The sequence below is a fragment of the Chlorocebus sabaeus genome, chromosome 2 (genome assembly GCF_047675955.1).
Source record: "Chlorocebus sabaeus isolate Y175 chromosome 2, mChlSab1.0.hap1, whole genome shotgun sequence".
NCBI lineage: Eukaryota > Metazoa > Chordata > Mammalia > Primates > Cercopithecidae > Chlorocebus > Chlorocebus sabaeus.
The window spans coordinates 26,766,627-26,784,183 of NC_132905.1; the positions used below are offsets into that span (position 1 = coordinate 26,766,627).

The 17,557-nt window shown below is 56.3% G+C and overlaps 1 protein-coding gene across 7 annotated transcripts in view; it reads right to left on the bottom strand.

The window, feature by feature from the left end:
* The window catches only part of SRC (SRC proto-oncogene, non-receptor tyrosine kinase), a 62,684-nt gene extending 47,012 nt beyond the window's left edge, over positions 1-15,672 (bottom strand). For 5 of the 7 annotated variants that reach the window (XM_073006737.1, XM_008017925.3, XM_073006734.1 and 2 more), the window contains exon 1: positions 14,145-14,462. The gene's annotated coding sequence lies outside the window, so the exon portion shown is untranslated. Of the gene's footprint in view, positions 1-13,172; positions 13,196-14,144; positions 14,463-15,535 lie in introns of those variants that run through there. The other 2 variants (XM_073006730.1, XM_073006736.1) reach the window with 2 other exon arrangements.
* Between the last annotated feature and the right edge of the window lie 1,885 nt (positions 15,673-17,557).

The window sequence follows — 17,557 nt, forward strand, 5'->3', positions numbered from 1 at the left end:
CAGTAGCCAGGTGCGCCCAGAACCCTCGTGTGACCCCATCTCGCTCCAAGTCCAAAGCCTGCATTTTAGATGGCTCAGGGGCCCTCCCTGATCTGCCCTCCTCTCCCTCCATTCTTCCCCTGTTCTTCCCCTTTCTCACTCTGTACCCCTGGCCCCCTTCAGTTTCACCAGCACTCCAGGCTCTCCCCTGCCTCGGGGTCTCCGCACTGGCTGTTCCCTCCCCAAGGAGCTGCATGGCTCCTTCCTCCCCTCCTTTGTTGTGAGCTTCTTTGAGGTGTGAGGCCTTCCCTGGCCACCATCTAATTGCGACCCATCCTCCATGAGCTCGCCAGCAGGCCCACCCGCTTCCCTGCATTATGGATTCGTGGCCCTTACCCCCTTCTTATGGGCTATGTGTGCAGTTTCCTTATTTGTTGTGTTTTTCTGTCTCCCCCTCTAGAATGTGAGTTTTGCAAAAGCAGGGATCTTTGGTTGTTTCCTTGCTATCTGCAGCCTGTAGAACATTGTTGAGCACAGAAAATATTTGTGGGATGGATAGACGGATGGGCCCCACCCAGGGCCCCACAGGAATAAGAGGTGGCAGGCCTCGGCCCCAGATCTGTCCAGTCTCACAGCCTATGCTCCGCCACTATGCCCTTCTGCCACCGGCCTGGTCCATCTCTGGGGCAGAGCTTCTGCCCACCCTGGCTTACACAGGGCATACGCAAGTCTGAGACAACTCTAGGCCCTGATCCCCGCCCAGCACAGCCCAGGCTGGGAACTGAGGTCCCAGGGGATGTTTGCTGAGTGAGCGAGGAGTGAGTGAAGAGTGAGCAAGGGGCCGTGCGCGGGCCAGGGCAGCCAGAACATGTCTGGTCCCGTGTCCGCGGTGCGAACATGCTCAGGGACAGTAGGCTCAAACCGGCTCTGCCAGTGGGGCTGGGGTGGAGACGGCAGGCTGGGGCGGACACCGACAGAGATGGAGGGGTGCACTGGGGATGGGGCCTGCAGCCCACAAAGGGCAGAGGCCCAGCAGGGGGGCCACAGAGCTCCTACCAACTCACACCCTGTAGAGTACAACTGTCCCAGCTCCGGCCGCTCTTCAGCTTCCTCCCAGGCAAAAAAGGGGCTTCTTTCAGACCCCAGCCCCTGGCCTGCACTGTAGGGGCCTGTATCCCTTCCCACCGGGGCCTGTGCAGGGCCTGGAAGCCCTCCAAGGAAGCATACTGCCTGGAAGTGGGTAGCGCCTGAACAGGGCAAGGAGAGGTGAGCCCTGGGCTGTGCAGAGACCACCCGGCACGGAAACCCTGATCTGTCCCAAGGTGCTGGGGGCCTTGAGTGCATCCACGAGCCCTTCTGGACTCTGTTTCCCTGTGTGGAAAGTGGCGTTGGGATGGATTCCAGGACTGTGAATCCCAAAGTGCTGAGTTACCTGTAAGAGGCCACTCAGCCCTCTAGCCCCCTCCCCAAAGCCCAGCTCTGGGATGACCACGGCCAGAGCCCGGGCGCACACACATGCCCTTACTCCCCACAAAAACAACAGTCATCAAAATCCTCACTCACTACTGAACACATTGCGCATGCAGGGCATCCGGCCAGCACTTCACACTCAGCCTCGTCGGCTCCTCCTGCCAGCACTGCGAGGTAGGGACCGTTACTGTGCCCATTTCACAGGAAGGGAAGCTGAGGCCCAATTCACATGGCAAGTTGGAGTTCAGGCCTCCTGGCCCCATCCCCAAGGTCACACTGTGCAGCCTCCATCTCCCTGAGACAGGTACTGTCCCAGGTATGCTCTGAAGTCGCTGGCTGGCGTTTAGGGGACAGAGTCCATATTCCCCAAGTCCATAGCCCCCCTTGGTCCTGGGGAGGCTGAGACCCACCCCTGCCCCTCTGTGTAACCCAGGCCATGGGTGTGCCGCTCACAGTCTCAGTATTTTCACCTGTAAAATGGGTAGAATCCTGCCAGCTTCGCCTAAGGTACATCCAGTATCAGAAGCTGCAGGACCGAGGACTTGGGCCAGCGCTCGGGGCCAGGTAGGGAAGCCCTGGGGCTGTGTAGCTCCAGATGCACGTGGGGAGGGCGGCCCACATGGACCAGAAGCCCACCGTTGTCTGTGAGGGGATGCTGCCCTTCACCACCAGCTGCCCAAAAGAGGAACGATGATTCCTCTTGTCCTGCTGTTCCCCAGCTCCAAGCCCTGTCAGTTTCACCTCCAACACACTCTGAATCCACTTCCCTCCCTCCCACCATGACCACATCCTCAGCCAGACCCAGCCTCCTCCTCTCAGACTGGCTAACATGGAGCAGGGAACCCTTCTGAAATGTCTGAACCCTTCGCTCCTGCTTAATACCACCCACAGTACCCACACTCCTGACACAAAGGCCAAAGTCGTCACAGAGGCCTCCAGGGCCCTCAGTGGCCTCCACCAACCCCATCCCTCCCCTCACTCTATTCCATCCACACCGGCCGCCTGCCCCTTCCCTGAGAAGCTAGCATACTCCTGCCTCAGAGCCTTTGCACCTGCTGTTCCTGCACCGGCAGCACACTCCACCCGCACCTACACTTGCCTCCCTTGTGAGCCTGAACCCACACACAGGCCCTTACTCCCCACAAAAACAAGAGTAATCAAAATCCTCACTAACCACTGAACACATCGCATATGCAGGGCATCGGGTCCCCAGCAGGAAGAGATACAGTCCCCTACAGTGCATCGGGAGGCTCACTCAACTCTCTTGCCTCCTTCAGGTCTTCAGGACTCAGCCACCTGCTCAGACAGGCCTGCCTCGACCACCTGTTTCTTGATACACCCGGCCAACTCTGTTCTCCAAGTCTCAGCTCCAAAGCCACTTCCTCACAGAAAGCCTCCCTCAAACCCCAGTCTCAGTGAGGATCTTCAGCTTCTGCTTCCTAGCATGGATGATCACAGATCTGCTGACAAAACTCACTGTGTGAGAACCCGTCTCATGGGGACGGGGCCACTTCTGTCTTCCCTATAGTTGAATACTCTGCAGCAGGTATAATATTCAAAACAATGAATAGCTGGGATGCTTGGGTACCAGCGGGTCAGAACAGACACTGGCCAAAGGCACACAGCCCAGCATGGAGTGAGTACCTGATCATGGATGGATGGACGGATGGATGGATGGATGGATGGAGGAGTGAGCAGGGGGGGCAGCCGCAGCCAGCCCAGCCTCTCCTTCTGCACAGCCCAACTTTCGTTTCCCACCCTCTGTGTCTGAGGAAGGTCCTTCTCCCGGGGGAGCTGAGTGAAGAGAAGGGGCAAGCAGTCCCCTGCTCCCCAAGTACGGGGGCTCTCAGGCTCCATCCGCCCTCCACAAAGGGGCTTTGTCCTCTGTGCTGAGAGCCCAGGGTAGACCGGAAGCCGCCCTCCACAGCCCAGCAAATCTCAGTCCCCGAGCCGGCTAGAGCAACAGCTCTAGTCACAGACCCCTGAGGCGGGCAGAGTGCTGGCACAGCTCTTCACAGGATCATTTCATTTTCTCAGGAGCCGTAGGAGGGAAGCTCTAGTGTGACCCCCATTTTTGCGGATGGGGAAACTGAGGCTCTCAAAGGCCAACGTCTGCCAGCCAGCAGGTAACAAAGCCTGGATTCTAATCCAGGCTCACCTGGCACCAGTGCCAACAGCCAAGGCTCTCAACTCCCCCTGTCTAGAGTCCAGACCCTCTGGGTTCAAGAGGGAAGAGGGGGTCTTTATAGAGGCCATCAGGCCTAGCCCTTCACCTGAGTAGGGGAGCTTTGCCCTGGTGAGGTTTACCCGAAAAGGAAGAGAGGCCAGGCCCTAACTCCACAGCCCTTAGGCCAGGCCCTAACCCCACAGCCTTTGCCCAAAGCCCGAGGCACCTTGGGAATCTGCCAGTTGGGTTGCACCACGTCTCCACCACTTCCTGCCAGGTGGGAGTCTTCGAGAAAAGGATGGACAGGCAGAAGGACCCAGGGGCAGAGGCTCCCACCCTGCCCCCCACCACTCCCCTGTCCATCCCAGACCTGGTCATTTCCCCTGCCAGTACTCCCCTTCTCTCCAGGCCCATCTGTTCTCAGTGTGGCCACCAGGGTCACCTCACTGAAGCCACACTGACCCTGAGTTAGGCACTACCCAGAACGTGGGACACATGACTCTCGTCCAGTAGCCCCTCCTCACTGCCGGAGGAGCAGGCCCCCCAGGCCCTCTACCCGTTGCCACCAGCCAACTGACCCAAGTCCAGACTCCACGGCTCCTCGGACCTCCAAGAGGCACCTTCAGGCCCTTTGTCAAGCTCTATCCCCCGCTAGAGGTCCCTCCCATCCTTCCATCAGAGTATCTCCTCCCCCAGGAAGTCTTCCCCGACCCACTCCCTCCAAGGACCCAGGCCAGCCTCTACCTTTTGCCCCAGGGAGAGGTTTTTGATCCCTGTCTTGAACCCTAGCCTCTGTGGGCTGCCTTTACTTGGCAAAAGTCATTGAGCCCCTGAGGCTGATCTGATCCTTCCCTGTCCTCCACACCTGCAGCAGGAGTTCAGCCTCAACCTGCTCTGCTCTCATCAGCCCCAGGCCCAAGCCTGAGTGCCTTGTGAGAGTGTGAGGCTCTGCCTGATCAGCCAAGCCACATTTTAACCCCCATACACGCCTGCTGCTTCCCACCTCCCCGGCTATCCACACCTCCTGGCTACTACCTACCCTCAGGCTTTTGTGCACACGGTACCCTCTTCCTGGCCCACCCTTGCCCTTATTTTTTTTCTCATGAGCTCCTGCTCACCCTTTAAGACCCAGGCCAGGTATCACCTCCTCCGGGAAGCTCTCCTGGCATTGTGCTGGGCTACCATAGTTCATATGGCCCCTACCCCGTGGTGCCATAGGAAAATTATTGGGGTCTGTGTCTGGCTCCCCCAAAATATAAGCTATGTCCCAAGCACATCCTTAGGGTTCCCAGCAGCCATCACAAGGCCCAGATATCACCGGTGGACAAGCGAGAGTCCAGCTGCCAACTCCCTACCCAGAGAACCCAGGGGCAGAGCCCAGGAGCCGCTCCCAGTGACAGCACTGAGTCCTATTTTGCCCGTGATGCCCACAGCTCTAAGGTATGGGTGGAGTGGGCGGAGGGGGGAGCTCTCTGCAAATGGCCAACTGGTAACCAAACCCACTCCATTTCTAAAACTAGGGCACAGGAGAGAAACGGGAACAGCAGTATTGTCCCCAAATAGAACTATGTCTCATCTGGTTCCGGGGCCTTCGGGAACACCTGGCGGGGTGGGGGTGGGGAGGGCAGGAGGCTGCTCCCGAGGCTTCAAACAGAAATCTAAAGTTTAGAGGGCAGGGGAGTCAGCATCACCCAAAATCACCACAGTTGGCGCTGAGATCCTGCCCATTTCACCCAGCACCAGTCCAAATCCCCACATTATGGGGTCCTCTCCCACTTCACCCACCTGGCTACAGGGTGCTCCCCAAACTGTGCCACCTCCAAGCCTGTGCTCATGTGTATCCTCTACCCAGGATGCTGTTCGCCCCTCCTGCCAGTCAGGATCCTACCCGTCCTCACAGCCATGCCCATTAACAGTGACACTGTCTATAGGCCTGGCATGGGGAGAATGAGCTCATCAAGCCTTCCCAACAGCTTGGTGAGGAAGACTCCTGACCCCATCTCATAGGTGAGAAAACCAAGGCTCAGAAAGAGAAGCCCCACCTGGGGCACGTGGCAGCAAAGGCAGGCAGATGCAGTGATGTGGCAGGATCTGGGTGCTGGCAACCACAGGGCACCCAGAAGGCCTGGTGGGGATTGGTGCAGCCTCCCAACCACGCCCAGCCTTGAGGACTTGGCACAACTCAGGGAAAAGGTCCACAAGGCACAGCCCTGACCTCCCAGGCAGAAGAGAAAGCCAGACCTCACCTCCCCAGCCCCTGCCCCTGCCTAGGGTGGCTTCTAAGAGACTGAGGAGCCACACTGGCGAGGCGTGATGGAACTGTCTCCCCAGAAACATGCACAGAGCATGGCACAGATGAGAAAATGGAGCCCTGGAAGTCCGTCCCTGCAGCTATTTGTTGAGTGCTGCCTCCAGGCCAGGCCTTGAACTAAATGCTTTATGGAGATGACTGTACCCAGTCCCCAGCCCAGCCCCACCGGATGCACGCTTGTTACCCTCATTTCCCAGATGAGGAAACTGAGCCTCAGCGAGGGGAAGCAACTGACCCATAGTCCCAGGGCAAGCAGGTGGACAAGGAGGCTGCAACCCAAACTGAAGGCAAGAAATTAGGACCTTGATTGAGTCCCTTCTCAGGTTCCAGGCCTCAGTTCCCCCTCTGGAAAGCAGAATGCGCCCCAAGAGACTTCTGGCTGTGACATCACATTGTGACCTGGCGGATGTTATTTCCTTTCTCTCCATCTTCCTATCTGGATAACGGGGTGGTCTTTCCCTTCTTCCCCAGGTCAATACAAATTACAATAAAATAACAACACGCATCGAGCACTTACTATGTGCTGGCATTGCTGAGAGCATTGGACGCAAGACTTCATCCTTGGAACAAGCCCATGGGGTGGGTTCTACCACTAGGCTCATTTTTCAGATGGGGAAACTGAGGCACAGAGCGGTTAAACTGACTCACCAAAGCCACGCAGCTAGTGGGTGACAGCAGTTGGAGGTAGAGGGGAAGTCTCCCGGTCTTCACGCTGCCCAGTGAGGAACTGTGGGGAGGGCTAGAGGGCTGATCAAGGGTCTGTGGAAGCAGAGGAGGGCTCAGTCCAGATGAAGCAGGGCAGGCCTGGCATGCCCAGGAGGCCCTGGGTTCAAATCCATGCACTGGATGACCTTGGGCAAGTCCCCTGGCTCCTGAGCTTCCTCTTTGGTGAAATGGGGCCGGGACCACTACCCTGCGGGGCTGCTGTGAGCATGAGACAACCATTTGCCTGGCACTGCAGAAGGGCTCAACTCTGTGCTGGAGGAACGAACGCTGGCTGAAGGGACCACAAGGGCTCACCGTGGCTCACTGCTCCTTCAGGGTCCCGGGCGTGTCTGGTCCTCCCTTCAGAAGTGGGAAGAAAACTGGCCTAATCTGCCTCTTCTCTGATTCTTAGAAGGAACCCTCCAAGTTCCTTCAGAGCTGCGTGACCTCAGGCAAATCACTTTACCTCTCTGAACCTCCAAATCCTCCTTTTGACAATAAGTCATACTTTTCACAGGGCTCTGGGAGAGGGGTTCCGGACTGAGGAGACAGGCTCGGTGGGGCAAGAGTCCAGTTCCTTTTGCCCAAGCAGAGAGAGCACCTGGCATGACCCTGACTTGAGGTCACAGTTTCCTCATCTGCCACACAAAGTTTATGACGGTGGTTCTGCCTGTCTCAGCCCTGCTGGTGATAGGGATGCACAGAGGTAACTGCGGGAAGTTCTTTGTAAAGGGCTATGCCCTTGCGAGTGATGATTACCATATTCCCTTAGAGGCAAAAAGAATCCTATGACTTGCCATCTAAGGCAGAATGTGTCAGAGCCATGAGAAAGGGCAAAGAAGGGACAAGGTGAAGTTCAGTGGCAGATGTGGGGTCAGTACGGACTCATGGACTCAGTGGGACTGGGAGGGTGGTCACGAAGGCCTTCTGAAGCCAGAGGCATCTCAGCCACTGGAGGGGTACTGAGAGGGAGGGCACACCAGGCAGTGGGAGCTGCAGAGGCAAAGGTGTGTGGCCCGACAATCCCGGGCAGGCAGGAAGATAGCTACAGCCCTTGATGTGCAGCCTAAGCCCATCCCTGCCTCTCTCTGAGCTTCAGCTGCCTCACAAAAAACAAGAGCAAGAACAGCTCCTGCCTCTCAGGTCAAACAGGCAAGGATGCTCAAATAGAATCCACCTTTGAAGAGAGGGGCCCATTCAGTGAGGGGGAGGAGGGAGGCCAGGGTGAGGCATCAGGGCACTGGGAGGCTATGCTAGGTCACAGGCAGGCAAGGGCTAAGGCAGGAGCCAGGCTCAGGGAGGTTGGAGGGAGCTCATGGCTTCCAATGGATCCAGCCACCAAGTTTGTCTGTCTCTAGTTAATCTTCCCCCTACTCCCTTCCCCACAGAACAAGCCAACCACAGACAAAGGTGGCCGGTCACTGCCCTGGGGATTTCTGGATCAATCGACCTGCAGAGGCCCAGGATTCCTGCCTCATCAGGGAATCACCTTTCTAACAGGCATTCATAAATATCACACACTTCCTGAGTGCAGGCCCCACACCCAAGCACTTGGCACACATTGGCTCACTGGATCCTCATGCTATCTTGTCAAAGCTGGTGCCAGCCTCATCATCCCCATTTCACAGATGGGGAAACTGAGGTTCTAAGCTGTAAAATCATACACAGCAAACAAGTGGCCAAGCCAGGATATGAACCCAGAACCAACTGCCTTCAAAGGCTTTGCTAATTCCATTACCCTTTATGGCATAAGCACCCTTGAGCACTCAAGATCCCAGTACTCCAGGTCCGACTGGGGAATCCATCAGCCAGAGCTGGAACCCAGAGAGTCAGGGTCACCTGCCCCCAGCAACACACCCCTCCTATACCTGGGAAAAGTTTTAGCCACATTGGGTACACACTTAATAGGAATCAGATCCCCACAAATTACTCAGCAACCAGTAATCTGGGCTCACACCTCACTTTGCTGCGCTCCTATGGCCCCAGCTCTTAGCCTCTCTGAGCTTCAGTTTCCTTTTCCATGTAACAGGAATAAGAGTTTGACTGCTGCCAGGATGGAGCAAGGGACACGATGGGTCACCTTATTATGATCCAGCTCAGAAGGGCATGACATGAAGATATCAATATCAGATAAGGCAAAAGTCAAGGCCATGAATTTGGGCAAAGCAGCCTAAGAGAAGCTAATCAGACCCCAACAGGGAAGCCATGCTTCCCGAAGCCACTCCAGCTTAATTTCCACTCCCAGCCACTGGATTCTGTCTGTCAGCCTCATAGCCCAGCAGGTCCAAGGGTTCAAAAGAACCCATTCCTAAAGTTTCTCAGTGGGTCCACAGATATCACCACCCACCCACCACAGACATCCCCACCCCTACATGAGCATCTAAGAGGACTCCACTGGGCCTGCCCCTGGAACACTCCCCAGCTAGGGTTACCATCACAGAGCCTCAATGGGAGGAGTCCTCACCATACTGAGGAAACTGAGGACCAGACAGGAAGGGATTTGGCCAAGATCATTCAACTTCTCCTCCCTTCTGGCTTCTCCTTTTACTCTGGAACTTCTCTGAGTAGTTCTAAGGGAGAAGGAAGACCAAAGGAACCAAGGTTGGGGGAAGGTCACTTGCTCAGGGACCCAAAGCAAGGAGTAGGGAGATGGAGGTCTGGCTCCCAGCTCTGAGATCCTCCCCAGTCATCTATCCCTGACTCAGCCTTACCAGGCTGTACTGTGGGAAGGAGGAGGCTGGCTGGCTGGGGAGAGTCCTGGATCAAAGACAAGAGCTCTGCATTTTTTTCCCAGCTTAGATGATTTGCCCTGGGTCTTTCTGGCCTCAATCCCCCCATCTGTGAAAGGAGAAGGTCAGAATAGATCAAGAATGACAAACTCATGGCACACATACAATATTCTCTTATCCTCTGCCCATGGCAGACATGACTAATCTATCACAGCACTCTTTCCCATGAAGCCAAGACTAAGCCTCAGAATGCTTCTCAACACAGCACTCTAGGCCAGGGGGATGAAAGCTCAGAGCCTTCCCTAAACTAGATAATATCTGAGTCCCCAAGAGGGAAAAGGATGGGGAAAGAAAAATATAAAAATTTCCAAGCACCCAGTAGATTTGAGCCACTGGGAATACATTAGCTGATTTAATCCTCACAAGGGAGGTGTGCAGAGGCTGAGGATGAGAGAGACTAAGTGACTTGGCTTTGGACAAACAGCGGGGAATGAGGCCTTGAACACAGAGGAGGCCTCTACTGGGTATCCCTCCCCCAGGAACAGAGACACGGAGCCAGCCATCAGGTGGGGACCTAAGGTACAGCCTCATACCATCCTCTTGTTAGCCTTACTAGGTACAAGCCCTAGGCCCATTTCACAGCTTCAGAAACTGAATCACAGGACAGGGAATCAGCTGCCAGAGGAGGCAGGACTTGAGCAGGTGCCTGGCCCTCCCCCGCCTCCACTGATTGAGTCCCTAATGTGTGCTAAGCACTTTATTTCTGTCCTCTTGGGACATCCTGGGAACCATGACTCACTATCCTACTTCAGGGATGAAGAAACTGAGGCTCCCCAGAGGAAGTGGCCCCCAGGAGTTCAAGGGGAAGCCAGAGGGGTTTTCCATGGAGATAAGGGGTGGGAGCCATGGAGGGGAAGGAAAGGGCTGTGGGAATCCGAAGGGAGATAGAGATGTGGGGACACACACCGAGGCAGGAAATGAAGCTCCGGCAAAAGGCCCAGAGCAGGGAAGTGGCAGCCTTTTTCAGTGGCTCTACTGGACTAGGAGTCCAGAGCCCTACAGCCAAGGCCTGACCCTGTCACTTGGCAACTGGGAGACCCTAGGCAAGTGGCTTTCCCTTCCCGGGCCTTAGTACTTACAACTGGAAAATGGGGCCAATCACACCAAAGGCAGGCTTTGAAGAAGCGGGGCTAGGCTAGACGCATGGCATTCTCCCCAGTTCAGCCTCTTCACACACAGAGAAGGCAAAGAGAGTGCAGGGCAGGGCTCAAAGTCACCCTGCACATTGGCAGCCTTGGCTGCCAACATCCTCTCCTGAGCCAGCCCTGCCCCAACCGGCATCTTCAGACTCAATGAGATCACCCAGGCAAAGGCTTGACCACAGAGATGGCAGGGCCAGACCCAGAGAGGCCAAGTGACCTGTCCAGTGCAACAGTGCAAAGCAGGTCCCATTTGCCAAGTACCTACCGGTACCAGACACTGGGCACACAGCCCTCCTTTAACCCTAATCTAACAAGGAGATAGCTATTGTCCCCATTTTCATGACAGAGAAACTAAGTCTCTCAAAAGATACAGTAAATGATCCAAAGACACACAGCAAGTGGGACGGTTGCAACATAAACCCAGGCCTGTCTGACTCCTGAGCCCTTATCAAATCTTTGGTCCCCATCTCTTGGGCTGACCCCTCCCTGCTCCCCACCTCACTCCCAGCTTCCAGCCACCCAGCATTGCACTTCCCACACCCCCGGCTCTCATCCTCTCCAGCCTCGCTGCTAGTGAACTTCTACTCCACTTCCAAAGCCCAGCCTCAAATACCCGATCCTCTTGAGACCTGATCTAGGCCTCCATAAAATACTGGAGTCCAGCCCACAAATCTAGTTCTATCGTCAGATCTTTCTATTGGTCAGCTCTGTACCTCTGGTCTCCAGCCTGACGCTGTTCACACAGGGGACACCAATCAGCCCTCTGTGTGACGATGAAGGCCAAACTCCTCCCCAGGGCCCACAAGGCCCCAGCATGGTCCGGCCCTGCTGATACACCCGCTCGTTCTACCTCTTACCCACTCCCCTTCATTGTGTACACTCCAGCCTCACAGCTTCTCCCACTGATTCTCCATGACAGGACACATCTTGGCACACACCCCAGGGCCTTTGCACGTGCACTTCCTGCTGCCTGGCAAGCCCTTTCCCTAACTCTATGCCTGGTCAACCCCTACATGCCTCCTTCAAGATTCCTCTGTACCCCAGGCCTCTCTCCCTGAGCCCTTATCATATCTGTGATTATACAGTAACTCAACTGGCAACTTGTTTGCAACTTTGTTCACCCTCCAGATTCAAACTTATGGCAGGCCAAGGACCTGTTCCCAGGCTCCCAGCAAGTATCCAACCAGGCTGACCACACCCCACCACCCCAGGGCCCCTAGGAAGGGAAAAAGAGCTCCCTCTCCCCTTCTTTGCTGGGTGAACTCTTGCTAGTCCTCAGCTCAGGCCCTGCCACCTTCTAGAAGCCTCCAAGACTCCCACAGCTCCCACTCCCTGCTAACTCCAGCACAATACTGCTCAGCCCCAGTTCCAAGTTCCTGGTACACAGCAGGTGCTCAATACAGGGGTCACAAATGCTTATACATGGGGAGGTTTGAGAAAATGGGGTCAGCTGAGGACAACAGAGATGGGCATAGGGTCCCTCAACAGGTCACTGAGCCATCTCCTCTCTGGTTCCTGGGGCTTGAGGGAGCCAGACAGCCCTCCACCCCGCCCCCCAGGTCACAATCAGAGAAGCAAAAGCAGGAACCAGGCTGAGCTGTGGGTAAGTCATGCTCCAAGAAGAGCTAGGGGACAGGGAGAGAGAGCCAGGGCTCTTCTTCCTAGAAGAGATGGGCCTAAGCTAAGCCTGGTGGGGCAAGGGTAGATAAGCAGCACCTGGAGGAGAGGGTGCTCTGGGAGGGACGCTGTTTAGAAGCAAAGGCCCAGGGGCACGCGGGAGGGCCTAGGCGGGCAGTCAGCTGAGAGAGGTGACACACTGTAAATCATTTCCTTGGGTGGAAAGACCACATCACCACATCACCAAAAAGGCCTCGTGGCTTTCATTCAATCCCTTGGCACAACAGTCTTTTCCGACCCTGCTGTGTGCACAGTCCTGTCTTGGGAGCCTCCGCTGCCCCATCACTGGAGGGATGCAAGGGCAGCCAGACCGTGGTCTCTGAGGTCTGGGCTTTCATTCCAGCTTGCAACTGTATGACTTTGGTCAAGTCACTTCCCCTCTCTTAGCCTCAGTTTCCCCATCAGCAAAATGAGGATAAACAAGAGTCCTTACCTCCTAAAAGGTGTTCAGTAGATGTTGGCAGCTGTCATTACCATTGGCCCAGTTTTATACGTGGCAAAACTGAGGCCAGAAGGGAAAAGTGAGTTGCTTACAGTCACCCAGCTGCTGGCTGGCAGGATGGTGCCAGGGCTGTTTCTCAAGGCACCAACCCATCTTCTTCTAGGATGAACTAGCCAGCAACCTCACATCTCACCCGTCTTTCTCAGCCAATGCATCCAGTGAACAATTCATTTATTGAGCATCTACTACATGCCAAGCCTCTACCTGCAGAAGCGCTTAGAATCTTCACCTAAGGATTCTCATTTCATGTATGGGGACTTAGTGGGGCAGTCTCTTGGCCCAGGTCAGTGGGCAAGACAAGAAGCCTCAGTGCCTTGACTCACCAGCCAGTGGGGCTGAGAAGAGGGTCTGCAACAGGACCAGCCTGGCCCACCCTAGAAACCAAGTCTGATCCCAGCTGCACTGTGGCTGTGGCTGGGCCTGGACTTACCCCAGGTGACCCAGCAACCACTGCCCCAAATTGTACAGAGTCCATGAAGTTCAGAAGGCCTTGCCCAGGGGCACACACAGGCTCTGTCCACTCCTAAGTCCACCTGAAGGACAGGGGCTGAAAGGATACCACAAAGGTGAGCCCCTTCTGTTCACCCCATCCTTCCACCAGAGCAATTCCAGCCAGGCCCACCTGCCACCAATGAGGACCCCAGTTCAGAGAGGCAGGCAGTTGTCTGAGGACACACAGCAGGGCAAGTGGCAGCCCTGGTGCAGGACTCAAACCCACCCCCAATCCCAGCCCAGGCAGACAAGTGGACCTGGCCCGGTGGCCAACACCCAAAACTTTTGCCAACTTCTGAGCCGGCTGGTGGCTGGGCCTGCTCTGGGGCGAGGCTGGGGGCTGTGGGCAGTGGAGACTAGACGCAGTCTGGCCCAGTCCCTTCCAGGCCGGCAGCACCAGGCCCTACCCGAGGCCCCATGAGGGCAGGGAGGTCCTGGTGGTTCGGCCTGGTGCCCTGACCCCGGGGCCCCTCAGCCTGCCCTGCCGAGCCCCTCCACCTCCCACCCTGGGCCGGGGGGCGCAGGACCGAGCAGCCCAGCCAGAGGCGGCGCCGACTGGCTCAGATTTCAGATTTGGCCTAGACCTGGCCCGGGGGCTAGGGCCCAGCTCACCCGCTTCTCTGGGGGCTCCTATGGGGAGCACTAGCTGGAGGGGGTCCCCACGCAGCCAGGACCCCTGCGTCCCCCCGCCCAGTCCCCTCCCCCCGCGGCATCATAACAAAAGGCCGCGCTGGGCATGGCCCCGTGCGCCCGCCCGGCGCTCGGGTATCGCGGCTCGGCCCGGGGGATGGGAATTGGGGGGTGGACAGGAGCCCCTGCGGGCCCGCGATCCGACGCCAGGTGGTCCAGGGCGGGGGCTCCCCCGCGCTGGCCGGGACGGGGGGCCCGCGGAGGGGCAGGGGGCGCTCACCTGGGCCGGCGGGCGGGCGGGCGCACCGGCAGACGGACGCACGGAAGGGCGGACCGCGGGACGGCCGGCGGGTAGGGCAGACGGCGGCCTGGCCGCTCCGGCTCCCAGGCCGGAATGGATTCCGGGCTGGGAGAGACAGATCGAGAGAGAAAGGGAGGAGGAGGAGAAGGAGGCGGCGGCGGCCCGGGGAGGGGAAGAGGAGGGAGGGAGCGCGCGAGCTGGGAGGAGGGGCCCGGCAGGCAGCCGGGAGGAGAAGGAAGGAGGAAGCGCGCGGGGACGGATTCCCCGCCGGTGACCCGGGAGAGACCCAGGCACGGCCCAAGCCGGGGTCTGGGGGGGTGTGGGGACACCGGGCACATAAGCCCCGCCTCCCACTCCGCCAGGGCGCCCCACCCCGCGGGCCCCATCCGCCCCCAGGACAAAATGCCCTCCTCAACCCACCCACCCTTTACGCCCCAAATCTGCCTCTCCCGAAATTACAATTAGTAATAATATCAGCGGGCGTGGAGCGCCCGCTCTGGGCCAGGCGCCAGGATAAGCTGCTCAGTTCGACTTCAGGGTTTAATCCTAACCACCACCTGACCTGAGTGGCGGAAGATCGCCCCACTTTACAGATGGGGAAACTGAGGCACTGACAAGAACCAGGCCCTAGACTTTAACCTTAACCTGAGTTTCTCAAAGTGGGGGCTGAAGCAGGAGGGACAGGGTGGGGAGGAGCGACATTTATTTTAATAGTTGTGGGTTCATTTTAAGTGCGTAAGGAAAAAACATCCCTGGCAGCCCATTGGAAGTGCCCTAGTTCCGGTTATTACTGCTTAGGAGGGGCTGACCAGGGCATCGGAGAGGCACTCACAGTTCCAAGTAAGTAAACAGGCTAAGTATCTCTGAACCAGGGCAGGAAGTGTAGCGGAGAAACGGGACATTGAGGAAATGCTGCTTTAGGCCACAAAGACTCCCCTATCACCCCCTGGCACAGGCTCCAGGGCTATCCTTTTGGGGTTGGGCACCCCACCCTTGGCTCCTCACCTGTCCTGGAATCCTAGCACAGGGAAAGGTGGACCTGGGTCCTGCTTTAAATATCACACCTGCCTCCATGTTCCTTCTTTGAAAGTTCTCCCATTTCACAGATGGGAAATTAAGGCCCAGCCAGGTCAAAGACAAATAGAAGCCTTTGCCAGGCTTCTATTCCCTGGGCAAAGGTCCCCGCTGAGAGGAACCGGGAGGAGCACCCTAGAATGTGGAAGGCAAAGGCCTCTGGGTACAAAATACCTTCCAGGAGACCAGGAATGAGCAAAGCCTTACTCTACACTGATCTAGGTTTGCATCTAGGCTAGCTGCCCCTCTGTTGTGGGGTGGACAAGTCCATCAACTTCCCAGCCCAGCCCCCTCACCTGTAAAACCGGAGTGAACGTGGCCAGAGAAGATTCCTGGGAAGGCTGAAACTGACCAGTGTGAGGATGGTCAGGTTGTGCTAGATGAATAGTAGCTCTTCCGGTGATAAACTGAGGCCAAAGGGGAAAGGGGCTGCTTGAGGCTTGAGGTGCCACAGCCAGTCAACAGCAGAAGCCAGGCGAAATGGCTGCCCTTGTTTGCAAGGCTGGCTTAAAGATTAACCGCAGCTTCTCAGGGCTAGGCGGGCCCCCGGCTGGAGAAGCAGGTTTCTCAGCCCTCTTCCATTCCTTAGACATGTCTAAAGGCCTTTACTGGCCGTACTGGGCTCGGGGGGAGGCAGGTATATTCACCCAGTGACACGCTGGAGCTGGCCCTTGCCTACTTGCAAGAACCGACTGTGCTCATCTCTTCCCAAGTCCATATTCAAGAATGTCACACTGGTTAGCTCCATGTCAGCCACAGTGGGAGTATTTACCCCTTGGACATCAGAATACGCTATCAATCAAGTCTCTTTTTTCTTCCACAGAGCTGGTTGTTCAATATGTACCAGCACATCACTAAATTCATCCCCAGGAGTTCAACAGAAAATTCTGGGCTTTTCGAGAACTGGGATGACAGAGAGCTTAAAAGTACAGATTTTGGACCAGACCCAGGTTCAAGTCTCAACTCTGCCACTTTGCAGATAATGCAAGAAGCCTCAGTATGCCAACCTGAACAGTGGGCTAAAGATATCACAGCCCCCAGAAGACGCACGTAAGGATGAAATGAGGTGATGCCCGCTCAGCACATGTGAAATCTCATTCTCATTCATACCCTACACGCTCTTATCAGAGAGGAGGCAACTCAGACAAGTAAGGGTTCTGCAGGCAGATGCCGCTTCGCACCTGAAGCTACCGCTGGCTTCAAGGGCCTGGCTCAGCGGCTGAGGTTCTCAGGAGGATGTGGCCAGCACAATGGTTTCATTATTGAGCGTTTGAAGCGCTCTTTATTTTTAACCACCCCTCTGGGCTTTTGCTCAGGCTGTAACCCCTGCCAGGAATGCTCAGCCCCTGTCCCTGGCTACCTCGCCTTGTTCTTCAAAGTCCAGAGTAAATGCCACCTTCTCCACAACATGCTTCCTGACACACCCTGATGGAGGCACGTGCCAAGTCCATTCTGAGTGTGTCTGTCCCCACCCTGAGGGCAGTGACCAAGGCCTGGCCCATGCCCAGCACAGAGCAGGCACTGCCCAGTTGGCCAGGCAGCACACACTGACTTAGGACCTACAGACAAGAGTTCAAGTTCCAGCTCTTCCCTTCAGTGACTATTTGAACCCGCTTTCTCTGGGCCTCAGTTTACTCATCAGTAAAACGAGGGTAACAACCCTGGCAAGCTCCAGGATTATGCAGTTGGGAGTTGCGGGTCTGGCCTGGTGGATAAGTGACTCTTTGTGCAAATTATTTTGCTTAAAACATTCTTTGTTGGTAAAGCAGCAACTTACTGCTTAATTCTTGCAAATCATCATTAATGGACAGCAAGCATTTATTGACTACCAACTGTATACATGGTGCCAGACCAGTCTTAGAACACCAACAGGAACCACTTCCCAATCCAAAAGCATCCAGCAGATGATAGATGCTACTGACATCAACATTGCTGAGATGGTGAGTGCTGGTCATATAGTCCTCTGTCTCCAGAAACCTCCTCTTCCCTCCTTCCCTCAACCTGGGTGGGTCAAAGCCACAACTGAGGGGAGGGGTGGAGGGGGTAGGGTAAGGCAGTGAACCCACCAGTCAGAGTTGTCCCATCACATGGGATTAGAGGTACTGCCCACACCACACCTAGTGCCCTGGTGACTCTGGCTCAATGGTGGCTGATCTGCCATGCCCAGCCCCAGCCCAGCTCACCCTTGCTGCAGCAGCCAGGAAACTGGACCCATCACAGGCCTCAGTGGGAAATTCCAGACCAGCTCCGCCATTCTCCACATGGTGTGCTGTGAGTGGTCTAGTTGAAGCCACCGGGCTCAGGGCTACAGGATAGGG